This window comes from Alosa sapidissima, chromosome 2 (assembly GCF_018492685.1).
Source record: "Alosa sapidissima isolate fAloSap1 chromosome 2, fAloSap1.pri, whole genome shotgun sequence".
Lineage (NCBI taxonomy): Eukaryota > Metazoa > Chordata > Actinopteri > Clupeiformes > Clupeidae > Alosa > Alosa sapidissima.
Genome location: NC_055958.1, coordinates 36,157,561 through 36,167,395, shown reverse-complemented (window position 1 = coordinate 36,167,395; position 9,835 = coordinate 36,157,561). Strand labels below are relative to the sequence as shown.

The window sequence follows — 9,835 nt, the reverse complement described above, 5'->3', positions numbered from 1 at the left end:
ACTGATTTTGTTTCTGTCACCTCATTTGCACCCTGATTTACAATACACACTTTGTCTGGAGGGAAAAGAAGCTTTGCTACTGTTTTCATCGTTAGTTTCAAATCAGCTAAAGGGCCAACTAAGGTCAATGTGTCACCACTGTCGGTGCCAGAGTTCTAGATCCTCACTGCTTCTCCAATCCACTATATCACTACCATGTCCTACCACCAGGGGGTGCCCTACTACTCTCTCACCAATACATCTAGGACAGTGTTCCCAGCATGTTAAACCATGGGAGCCTAAGTGGTAAATCATGGACCTGGACAATGCCTGTTTTGGAGGAAGGAAGCATTGTTTTGAGCAATAGCGCATTAATGATAATTGAAAGCAAATTTGGCAGGAGCTTCTGATGCCGCCTCCAGGGAACACAACAATAAGTCATAAAGCCAAGTCTGGGAGGGAGGAGAGGGTTGAGGGGTCATGGGAAATGCGTCTGTTATCTGTCGAAAGACTTCTTGGGTCTGATTCAAAAAGCAATTCCAAATAGGCAGAGGTGCAACTTCTAACTGTCCAACAAAATCTCACGCACTTATGTGCTGTGGACCACCTTGAAAAACCTTCACAGAGACTGTAACTGTAACACAGTACATCCACATGAGCAACTTGTACATAACAGATAGATAGATAGATAGATAGATACTTTATTGATCCCTAGGGAAAATTCAAGGTCACAGTAGCATACAGACAACATACACACACACATTCACTAACAGCAGAAAAAGTAATTAAAAGTATATAATATAAAAAACACAACTAAGCAATAAGGACAGTAGAAGATAAAGAATATACTAAATATACTAAAATACAAATTATACTAAATAAAACTTAATCTAAATCAATTCTAAAAAACAGTATCCACATAGTGGGTGATTAATCAATCAGGTACGCTTGCAATGACTGAAGCAGGGACTGAGCCTGTGGTCCTCTGTGCATAAGGTAAGGTGCTCTTTGTGAATGAGTGTCATGGTGATGGTGCAAATGAGTAAGTCAAACAGTGCAACAGTGCAAGAATAAAGTCTATATATATATATATATATATAACTATATTAAGGACGGTATAAGTGTGGTCACAGTTCGGCTGTGGCATGGAGGGAGGGGTTGTGCATATGTGCTAATAAAGCACGCAAACAGTGAGGCAGAAGACAATGGTAAAGTGGCCAGTGGACAGACAGTTCAAGACATGGAGGTGGTGAAGAGGCAGACAGACTATACGGAGAAGTCTATTTCTCCTCTTCCATTAAGTGATGCATTGAACAGTTCAATGGCCCTGGGGATGAATGACTTCCTCAGTCTGTCTGTTGTGCAAGGCAGTGAGCGAAGTCTCCAGCTGATCAGGCTCTTCTGCTTAACAATAGTGCTGTGGAGTGGATGACACTCATTGTCCAAGATGTTGATCAGTTTGTTCAGGGTCCTTTTGTCAGATATTGAAGTGATGCAGTCCAGTTAATCTCCCACTACAGAGCCAGCTTTCCTTACCAGCCTGTCAATTCGCCCAGCATCCTTCTTCTTTGTGCTTCCTCCCCAGCATACCACTGCATAGAAGAGGACGCTGGCAACAACAGACTGGTAGAACATCCTGAGGAGCTTGCTGCACACATTGAAGGAGCGCAGCCTCCTCAGGATGTACAGCCTGCTCTGCCCTTTCTTGTGCGTCAGTGTTGGCTGGCCAGTCCAGTTTATTGTCCAGGTGGAGACCCAGGTACTTGTAGGTGCTTACCACCTCGACATTGACCCCATCAATGGAGACTTGTAGCAGAGTGGGCTTAGTCCTGCGGAAATCCACCCCCATCTCCTTGGTCTTTGAAGTGTTGAGTTGGAGATGATTGATTTTGCACCATTGCACAAAGTCCTGCACCAGGCTCCTGTACTCCTCCTCCTGCCCGTTCTGGATACACCCCACAATTGCAGTATCGTCAGAAAACTTCTGCATGTGGCATGACTCAGTGTTGTAGCAGAAGTCAGATGTGTACAAGGTGAACAGGACTGGAGAGAGCACAGTTCCCTGTGGCGCTCCGGTGCTGCTGATCACAGTGTCAGAGAGACAGTTCTTCATTCTGACGAACTGTGGTCGCTCCGTCAGGTAATCTGTGATCCAGGTTATCAGGTGAGCGTCCACACCCATCTGCAAGAGCTTGTCTCCCAGTCTGAGGGGTTGGATGGTGTTAAAAGCACTTCAGAAATCAAAGAACATGATTCTCACAGCACTTTTCCCCTTGTCCAGGTGAGAATGTGTCCTGTGTAGAAGATAAGTGATGGCATCGTCCACGCCCACTTTCTAAAATGTACAGCTTGCTATAGTGTTACAAGTTTAAAGTGAGTATTGTTTTAGAGATTGCACAAGCACATTTTGCTGTATGGTTCTACATGCACAATGACAATTAAAGTCTATTCTATTCTATTCTATTCTATTCTAGTGTTCATTGTGCATGAACAACATTCCAGTTTAATGTCAGCCGATGACAGTCCAAGGTCAAAACAGTACAAGGCCATGCATGTTGTGTTATGCCCTGAAGAGGTCATGCATGGCGCTCTGCGTAGGCATTTTTAAACTGTCCATAAAGGACATGTCCAGTCAATAAAGACATTTTAATTTAAGGAGTGCCTTGGTGTGGAGACTTTCTTCTCTCTTTTCTTTTTGGCCTTCGCTTGACACCAAAGAGCACCCGGCAAAACAAAGACAAAGAGCACAGTGAAAACAAAGACTTTAGGACTGATCACGCCCACAATCTCCATCTTAATCCACCTCCACACAGTTCCAAAAAGCACATATAATTAAGCGCATAACTTTCATAAAGTGCTTGTAACACTACGTGTCATGTATAGGTTTATACAGAAGTGCATGCATATTTGCATGTGTATGTGTGTATATGTGTTGCCTGAAACTTTATCCAAAGCACTTTCGAGGAGTGACTTAAATATACAGTATGTAACCCATGCATAATGCTACAGCATTTATCCTCTGAGGGTAGTCATGCAAACTGTTTCACATTTAGGGACACACACACACACACACACACAACACAAAGGCACACACACACACACAATGACATACACAGAAACGGGCATACACACACACACACACACACACATAAAGGCACACACAACACTCACACCTCACAAAGGCACACACACATACGCAATGACATACACAGAAACGGGCACACACACACACACACACCTCCTGGGGCTTTTATGAGATGGCGAGTGCTGTACTGACACGTCGCTGCTGACGGGCAAGGGTTCCATGCACCGTGACATCACCGGATCCCCACTTCCCCCTCTCTCTCTCGCCCCAGAGCTGATGCCCACTTCCCCCCCTCTCTCTCTCGCCCCAGAGCTGATCCCCACTTCCCCCTCTCTCTCTCTCGCCCCAGAGCTGATCCCCACTTCCCCCTCTCTCTCTCTCGCCCCTGAGCTAATCACCACTTTCCCCTCAACGCGTGTGGGTGGTTGTAGCCACCACAAACATCACTGCCGCTGGAGATACGAATGCCTGCGTTTATGTGGCGGCATGAGGGGCATAGGGAGATGTCTGTGTTATAGTGTCTGTACATTTCTACGTGGATGAGTCAGTGGTGTGACTTGGATCTGGTGACAGGGCAGGTTTCTGTCTGAGGCTCTATGTCTGTGTCTACAGGGATGTGAGTGGTCTCAGGGTGTCTGGGGGAAATAGTACAATGTAGACTCGGTGCATCACAGGAGAAAATATGCCAGTGTCTGGATCTCTCTCTCTCTCTCTCTCCATGTCTAAGTGTTTAACTCTTGGTTTGGATGTATAACTCCAAATAACAAAAAATGTGGTATGTTGTGTTAAATGCAAATAAAAACAGAATGTGAAAATCTACAAATCTCGAAAACTCATATTCAGCTGCAAAAAGGACGTAGACAACAATATAAAATGTAAAATGAAAATTACAAGTTTTACTATTTTGTGAAAATATATGTTGATTATGAATTTGATGCCAGCAACATATTTCAAAAAAGTTGGGACTGGGGTATATTTACTACTGTTTGGCTTCACCTCTTCATTTAATAAAATGCTGTAAATGTTTAGGAACTGAGGAGACCAGTTTCTAGAGTTTTGAGAATGAAATGTTGTCCCATTCCTGCCCGATATAGGATTTCAGTTGCTCAACAGTCTGGGGTATTCTTAATCATGTTTGTCATTCCATGATGGATCTAATTTGACTGCAGACAGGCCATTGGGCACCTGGACTCTTCCTCTATGGTAGAGAAATACTGTTTAAATATGTGCAGAATTCATTTTGGTACTGTTTTCCTGACATATTTAAGGTCTTCCGTGGAAAAGCCATTGCCTGGATGACAGTATACTGTATGTTGCTCAAAATGTATACATCATTCGTTATTGATTGTGCCTTGCCCCATGTGCAAGATGCCCATGCTGTAGGCACTAATGCTGGTTAGATGTTGGGTTTCGAACTGAACACTAAAACAAGTTGGATAGGTTGGATACTTGGATAGGCCCTGATTTCCAAAAATAATTGCACATTTTGTTGGTGTAACCACAGGACCTTTTTCCACTTTACCTCAGTCCATTTCAAACAAGCTCAGGCCTAAATAAGATGGTGATATTTCTGTATCATGTCAAATACAATTTTGGCTGTTGCATGGTAAAGTTTACACTAGCATTTCTGAATTGAGTATCAAACTGAGCTCATAGACAATGGTTATCAGAAGTGTTCCTGAGCCCATACAATGATTTTCTTTACAGAAACAGGTCTGGTTTTAATGCAGTGCCATCGGAGGTACCTCTCATCCTACTCCATAGCAACAAAGTAACCTTAATTCTCTAGTGAATGGCAAAGAGAATATAGAGCATATAGTCAAACTCATTCAGTGGTCAATACCACTGCATATCATTTTATATGGCTACTTAACAACAGGCTTATTCATCTACTGATAGTACTGTATATACTATGTATATCCACAATACAGTTTGTTCTTCTTCTAAAGGTCGCACTGTTGGCTCTGTCTCTTTGAGAGATTGTGTGTGTTTTGAGGGTAAGTTTCCAGAATGCATATTTACATTACATTGCCTAGTCAGTCTTCCTAGATAATTCTTATTTATTTCCCCACAACTTAAAACCACATACCCAGCATAGCATCTGTGCTATCTAGTTTACTGTCAGTCGTGGAATTAGAGCTTTGCTACATGTTTACTAACTTACAAACAAAATTGCATGTCATTGGAATTTTGGGAAGAGTCACTGAAAGATTCTAGCCAAAAGAATACAAGAGTTTGCGACATAATTTTAAATGTAAAGTCGACCTTCAGTGACCTCTCCAGGATGTCTGTTGTCGTGGGAACTCTGGCTGGTGTGGTGGGGCAGATCTTAAGTGTTTTCCTGCTTTTAAACCCTAGAGGCAGAGAGACGTTATTCCTGAGGCTAGATGACTGTGTGTGTGTGTGTGTGTGTGTTGGGGGATGAACGAGTCTGTAAGTGAGTAAGTGATCATGACTTAAGATGTCTTGCCTGTGACGGAAAGAAATATGACTGTTTACCGATGACTAATCTTTGATGAAGTTTTGTTTTGCTTTTTGTTGATCAGAGGCTTACACCTGTCAGTGTGTGTGCGTGTACGCATGAGTAGGCTTCTATGAGTGTATTCAGCCCAATAAAACGTTATATTCCCACATTCCCACAGACAGTTGACCCAGACAGTCAGTAGCCTAACTCTCTCACAAACACACATACACAGTCTGATGACAGGGCATTGTAAAACTGTCCTTCATGCACATGACTGATTGACAAAGAGAGGGAGGACCCTCAAGCAGTCTGAAGTGGCTAATTTAAGGTCACCGGCAGACATGAGTGTGCTATTGGAGGTCACATTTTTAGACATTATGACAGAAAAAACAAGCTCCAGACCAGGACAGGGCCTCAACACAGGTGAGGTGCAACGAGTATTGCTCTTGAAATGAATACTATTCAAGCTCTAAAGGAAACATAACCACTTACATGAATAACGCATGAAGAAATGTCAATAGGACGCACTGTAAACTACAATGGGCCTAGTCCATAATCAGTTCATGCTAATGCTAATGTTAAACAGTTAACCCTTAAAGGTGTAGGTTTTTGAACATTCTAAGTTCCGCAACAATTGAAGGTTCTAAAATTCTATGTTGAATTCAATGAACCCAGATATTCTTTAGAATGTTAATTTCCCAACATTCCCATCACACTGGTGTGACGGTACTCCTCCCACAGTAAAAATATCAATGTTGACAACTACTTTTACAGCCAACATAATGGAATAACTTTCGCTTTACAGATAGGATTGAAACTATGCTTGTAGCAATGGCTGTTCAAACAATGCCTACAATTCCTTCCTCGAGTTGTATTGTCATCTTTCCCTTTTTAGATCTGTCGTTTACGGCTTCCTGCAGGCACAGCCGGCGGAGAGAAGCATTTCCGACCATTTTTCACTCAGAGCTCTCCTGCGTTCACGTGGGAGAGTTTCAACAGACAGTGCGAGCCCCGACGCCCGCCGAGAGCAGCTTGTGAAGCGTGCTGGGCCGTCACAAACTCTGGCCACTTTAGAAAACAGAGTTTGAAAAGGTCAAAGGTTACCAAATACCTAGCAACGACAGCCAAGGCGAGCTAAGGAGGGACCCGTTTCCTCTGTAATTTCTGCCAGCAATAGCGGGGGAAAGCAGTCTCTGCCTGTGTTTCAGAGTTCTGCGACAGTTCTCACAGGCGAGGCCGCCAAAAGGTCATGGGGCACAGTGAGGCTACCCCACTACTACGTGAGAGCCGTTTTGTTGTGATCTGTCACTGATTTCGCAGCAGGTTATGCACTAAACACATTTTCAAGAAATGTCACATTTAAAACATTTAGTTAATCACTGGTGTGACACAAATCGCTCGGTTGTGTTGGAAAATAGGCCTATAGCCAATAAATGCTAAATCTGCGTAATGTGTATATTCACACTGTTCGTTAACTCAGTAGCCAAGTCGCCCTATTCAATTATTAAATTGTGCAGCGGTCTGAAGCCAATATTTTATGATCTGTATGAAGTTGCAGGCAACGAATTCTTCCTTTATTTTTGACTAGACTGTCTGATATATTATCACCACTGTAGAAAGGTTCCCTCCATTGCCATTGCCCCGGGGATGACGAGGTTGATTGGGCACCGGTTACAGGAAGAACCGTGACCTCGTGACTTCACGCCCCACTCTAGTTTTGCATTGTCCTCTACTTCTCTCCACGGCTCTGTCTGTTCTTGAAATCGTTTAATAATCCATTTCACTGGATTGGACTAAACTGATTAGTTAGTGGCAATAAAGAAAGAGCATACCACTGTGCAATGACCGCAGAGGTCGTGATCCTTTTAGTTGCACACAATAAAGGCATTGACTTCATTCTATTATTAATGTAGTTCCCTTATTAATGCAGCTCCCAAGTTCAGTCATCTTTGTTTCCTGGCAAAACACAATCTCTCTTTTTAAAGATTATAAAGGGTCGCCGTTTGAGTTCCAAATGAAAATGCAGCAATTACAACGAGTGTACAAAGCTTGGCCAGTGTTTGAGGGTGGATAATATTGAAACATTCCTCCTCACCCTATAATCCGTTTAGCAATTTAATCTAAGATGATCAAGTTTAAGAATGCCACTTATTAGTATACCCCCCATCAACTCCCCCGGACTCCGTGGTAACCAATGAGGGGAAAGTTGATCCCTTGACCAAAGACATGAAAGCGCTACCATTCAACCCCACACGGCACACGCCATGGGCGGTCACTTTGGATTTGGTGCCGTTGTTTTTTTTTTCGCTCTGAACATCAATGAATGTATATTTGAGTACCATCCAGTATATTATCGTTGATAATTCAGACACGTTATTATGTAATAAAATACTAAACAAGGGGCACAGAATTTGCGCAGTTTGCGCAAAGGTCTCCAACATAACGCATTCGTTAATCTGCTCACCCTGTACGAAAGCTATTTTACATTACAGTATCACATTTCGTTACATTTTGTCACTTTAATTGCATTTGTCCCTAATCACCTGACAAAAAACTTTATCAAACCAAAATCAATTGGGCCGAAGCAAGCTATGCCAACTAAATCCAGTATTTTAGTACCTCAAGTTAGTCAGTTGTGGCCGGAAAGCGCACAATGAGGAAATGTTGAACCTCAAAATATAGACAACAAGAGAACATACCTGAGCCGAATGTCAAATATTGTGTGTCAGGCTGGCGCATGGATAATTCTATTATTGTTCCACCGCAGGCTCTCCATGGTGGAAGTTTCGGAAAATGAAAGAGAAGGTCCCATTTATTCGCACGTCGCTCTCATCCCAAACAGTCCTCTGTCAAGTTTGTAAGGCAACTGAGCGGCAACTGACGCCTTTTTGAGCGCAAACTACAAAACTACACCAAACTACTCCTTTGCGTTTAGTCGTTGCAACCAATTCCAAATGCGGACCTCAAGAGTGCGAATCTTGTGGCAGGGCTAAGCGTCCCTCGACAGGAGAGCAGAGCGTCAGGAGAATGTCAGCGGATTGGAGGGAGTGTGAGAGAGTGAGAAGCCATGTAATTAATAGGTAGCAACAGGAGGAGGAAGCCCAGCTAGGGGCGGAGGGGGTCAGACGATGAGCCATGTGTAGCAGTCATGAATGTAAACGGTCTAGTATCGACTACTATTAATATGTCTGAAAAAAGATGAACTGAGACTAGACTTGGCAAGTTGGTTTGTAGCCTATTCCTAAACCGTGCGCATCACAAACAGCTCCAAACTCATAGCTAAGGTCGAAGATACACAGCTTTGCCTTGTACAAAGGTAGGCTCATAGCCACCCACTTTCCATCAGAATGCAGCGGATAAATTAATCGGATTATGAGGAAAGACCTCAAACATTCAGTATCTTTAGTCAGATGTTTATGGAACCATCCAGAATCCCTTCATGGATCATGCTTATTTCCACGCCATTCTTGCGCCTTTACCCATATAGGAAATGGTCCGTATCCGATTTTTATTGGAGAGCACACAATAACTCGCGTTATAGCTACATTTCATCAATAACAGTCATTGACATAACACGAGGTGACGTTGACACTACAGTGGCTATTTCATCCATGTATTGTGACAGGATGATAAGCTCCCAGTCTGTCCCTTGGGGCAGGGTGGCGTATGGGACAAAGTGTAAGCCATTGCTCTCTAATACATACCACCATGGGAGGTCGACACCAAGCCAAATAAATAACGAAAATACGCAGCTGGCCCAGTGGAAAGATACACACAGTCATGTTTATAAAAACTACAGAGCGAAATCTACAGGCAGAGAGGTTGGTCATGCTTATTAAGGGGGAGGGGGGGGGGGGGTGCACGTCGCTAACACGCGTGTCAAGACTCGGAATGATCTCAAATGCTTACATTGGATTTGAAGGGTTCAAAGGTGCGTCTTTTCATGCAATACTCGTTTGTCTTTTTCTGCGCAACTCCAGGTAACATTCTTGAGCTGTCGTTCCACCAGCCGCAAACCGCCTAGGCGGAGGGTGTTATTAAGCCTTCACGGGGATTTATGCTATGAGCGGCACACGGGTCATTCCTGGCAAGGGAGTGTCATTGCTTCTGTGGTTTGGGGTGAGACAGAGAAAGAGAAAGAGAGATAGTGTGTGTGTGTGTGTGTGTGTGTGTGTGTGTGTGTGTGTGAGAGAGAGAGAGAGAGCGAGAATATGATGATTGAAAATTGAGAAGAGAGGATAAATATGGTGGAATAGGCTTGCAGTGCTAGGAGACAAACCATGTATTGCATTTTGTGATTCAGGCAA

At 43.3% G+C, this 9,835-nt stretch overlaps 1 protein-coding gene across 2 annotated transcripts in view; it reads right to left on the bottom strand.

The window, feature by feature from the left end:
* gpr156 (G protein-coupled receptor 156) overlaps positions 1–8,558 on the bottom strand; it is a 24,599-nt gene extending 16,041 nt beyond the window's left edge. The window contains exon 1 of one of the 2 annotated variants that reach the window (XM_042081862.1): positions 8,228–8,558. The gene's annotated coding sequence lies outside the window, so the exon portion shown is untranslated. Of the gene's footprint in view, positions 1–568; positions 605–8,227 lie in introns of those variants that run through there. The other variant, XM_042081870.1, reaches the window with a different exon arrangement.
* Positions 8,559–9,835: the final 1,277 nt, after the last annotated feature.